The following is a 3,666-nucleotide window of genomic DNA, read 5'->3' as shown; positions in this document are numbered from 1 at the left end:
TTTTCCAGTAGAATCCTCGGCTCCGGTGTTCGATCCTCCAATAATGATGAAACATGCAAAATAGATGAAATAACATAAGTATTGTGTCCCAATATGAAATATATCAATGAATAACAGCAAATTATGATATAAAATAGTGATGCAAATTGGACGTATCAAACACCAGAGATTCCGGCGCCAACGTGGAACCTGCACAACACAACCAAAGTACTTTGCCCCAACGAAACAGTGAGGTTGTCAATCTCACCGGCTTGCTGTAACAAAGGGTTAACCGTATTGTGTGGTAGATGATTGTTTGCAGAGAAAACAGGAAAACAAGTATTGCAGCAGATTTGTATTTCATTATTAAAGAATGGACCGGGGTCCACAGTTCACTAGAGGTGTCTCTCCCATAAGATAAAAGCATGTTGGGTGAACAAACTACAGTCGGGCAATTGACAAATAGAGAGGGCATAACAATGCACATACATGGCATGATAAGTATAGTGAGATTTAATTGGGCATTACGACAAAGTACATAGACCGCCATCCAAGTGCATCTATGCCTAAAAAGTCCACCTTCAGGTTATCGTCCGAACCCCTTCCAGTATTAAGTTGCAAAGCAACGAGACAATTGCATTAAGTATGGTGCGTAATGTAATCAACAACTACATCCTCGGACATAGCGCCAATGTTTTATCCCTAGTGGCAACAAGCACAACACAACCTTAGAACTTTCTCGTCACTGTCCCGGTGTCAATGCGAGGCATGAACCCACTATCGAGCATAAATACTCCCTCTTGGAGTTAAAAGCAAAAACTTGGCCAGAGCCTCTACTAGTAACGGAGAGCATGCAAGATCATAAACAACACATATGTAATAACTTGATAATTAACATAACATGGTATTCTCTATCCATCGGATCCCGACAAACACAACATAGAGTATTACGGATAGATGATCTTGATCATGTTAGGCAGCTCACAAGATCCAACAATGAAGCACAATGAGGAGAAGACAACCATCTAGCTACCGCTATGGACCCATAGTCTAGGGGTGAACTACTCACTCATCACTCCGGAGGCGACCATGGCGGTGTAGAGTCCTCCGAGGAGATGAATCCCCTCTCCCGGCAGGGTGCCGGAGGAGATCTCCGAGAATCCCCCGAGATGGGATCGGCGGCGGCGGCGTCTCGGTAAGGTTTTCCGTATCGTGGTTTTTCGCCTCGGGGGTTTCGCGACGGAGGCTTTAAGTAGGCGGAAGGGCGAGTCGGGGGCTGACGAGGGGCCCACACCACAGGGCGGCGCGGGCCCCCTTGGCCGCGCCGCCATGTGGTTTGGCCACCTCGTGGCCCCACTTCGTATGCTCTTCGGTCTTCTGGAAGGTTCGTGGCGAAATAGGCCCCTGGGTCTTTGTTTCGTCCAATTCCGAGAATATTTCGTTACTAGGATTTCTGAAACCAAAAACAGCAAAAAACAGGAACTAGCACTTCGGCATCTTGTTAATAGGTTAGTTCCAGAAAATGCACGAATATGACATAAAGTGTGCATAAAACATGTAGGTATCATCAATAATATGGCATAGAACATAAGAAATTATCGATACGTCGGAGACGTATCAAGAACCTAAAGATGCGCGAGATCAACCTGAAGCTGAAGAACTGCTCGACGAAGCCCGGGATGGTCGGAGATGACGGTGAGGTCGAGTTTTCCGGCGAACCCGAGTGAAAGGGAACGGTCGATTTCGCCCGATTGAGCACGCCATTTCTCGATTCCTTTTACCAGAACAATCCTCACACCCATGCGCTTCTGATGAACTACCTATTAGACCTTCGGGTGACCCCTACCGTCGGCGATGATCGGAAGCTGGGCGACTAGGGTTTCGGCCAGAGGGGAAAAATGTGACAGCGAGGGAGAAGAGGGCGACTAGGGTTCGTCCAGAGCCTTTATACGGCGCCTAGGCGCGTTCCTCGTCACGGTTTCGGTCGAGGAGATGGCGCCAGCGCGAGGAGAAAAGAAGCACGGCGTCGTGTTGTCCACCACGCGATGAAGACGATGAGGACGACGCCTCCAGATTTTTTTTAAACGAAGGGTTAAGTGGGCTGCTGGTGGGTTGTGTTGCTGGGCCGTGTGGGTGGTCTCATGCTGGGCCAGTGGTTGGGCTGCTGCGCTCTGGTGAGATCCAGGTAAGGTTCTCTCTTTTTTTCCTTTTGTTTATTTACTATTTTATATATTTTCTGTTTTCAATTTTCTAGTTTGAATTCAGTTTTGAATTCAATTCTGTTTGCAGATGTTTGTAAATATTTTATTAAGATCTGGTGTAATGCTTATTACACCACTATTTTATTTGAAACAATTATCTGGTATGAGATTGAGTTTATACATATGTGCTTATTCAAAATAGCAATTGGACATGAGTTTATATTTTAATTTTCTTTTTCTTATGAATCAATTCTGTTTGGAATGATTAATGTTGATATTTTCAACTCAAAGTAATTTCGAGAGGTTGAGTTAGGTCTTGGTTTCCATTTGGGATATGATTACTTGCATGTTATTTTATGTGCACAATTATGTGTTAATAAATTGGAGATTCTACTAGGGCTCCTTCAAATTTTAGTACTTTTATTATAGTTTGATAACACTTTAACTTATCTAGAGTATGTACTACTCTCATGAAGGTTGTGTCTTAATTATATAGATCAGTGGTTGGTATGAGTGTTTATTCACCACACATGGGTTTTAATTGTGAGCACTAGATGTTTCTTAGGTTTAATTAGTGAAGCATAGAATTTAGCTAATGAGCAATTCTAGGGTCCTAATTATATTCACCTAATGACACATGGGTTAGAACTTAATTGTGGTTTAGGTTTTAGTTGTGATCACCCAAGTGATACACAAACTAATATTGGGATATAGGTTAGGGTTTTACTTGTGATCATCAAATAATTCACAAGATAGTTTGAGATATGGGCATAGGTTCTATATGTGAGTTTCAACTCCATCTTACCTTGGCTAGGTTTGCTCTTCCTGCCAATTAACTTCTATTGCTATCCTCAGTTTATCATTAAAGTAATTAGGGTGGCTATGGTTCTTTTTATAGTTAACTTTGGTCATATGGATGTATGGTTTCTCACCAAATAAAGTATAGTGTTTAACTCTAAGGTTTTCTTAGGTTCTTTATTTTATGAAATATAGATATGGTAGGATTCTATTTGTGATCACCAAGTGGTTCACAATTAAAGGTTGGGATATAAGTCTAGGATTGCTTACTAGTGATCTCCTTATAATTTCATGTGGCTAATGATATCTGCTTATCCTATTAGGGTTTACTTATCCTCACATACTTCAAGAGCATGATCATGGTTAGACATGATCCACTTGTTCTTGATATCCTTACCTCAAGTTCTTAGGGTTTATGATCATCACTCAATTTATAATGATCAAGGTTTGGCTTCCTATAGTATATCTCTCCTGAGTTAAGTTTCTCACTTTTAAGATCAAGCATTGTCTTGATCAATCAAGGTATAGCACTTCTAATTTACCTTCTTGTATGGGTCTACTATGATGGTCTCTTTAGTTTATATCCCAGGAGAATGCCTGAGATATTATATTAGGGTTCTACTTATTCGATGATGATATTATCATCTGGTATATGGGTAGTTTTCTCCCTCAAACTCAAGTGTTGCCT

Source organism: Lolium rigidum, chromosome 6 (genome assembly GCF_022539505.1).
Source record: "Lolium rigidum isolate FL_2022 chromosome 6, APGP_CSIRO_Lrig_0.1, whole genome shotgun sequence".
In the NCBI taxonomy this organism is placed as follows: domain Eukaryota; kingdom Viridiplantae; phylum Streptophyta; class Magnoliopsida; order Poales; family Poaceae; genus Lolium; species Lolium rigidum.
The sequence above is the reverse complement of the archived record's forward strand: the minus strand, read 5'-3'. Positions refer to the sequence as shown.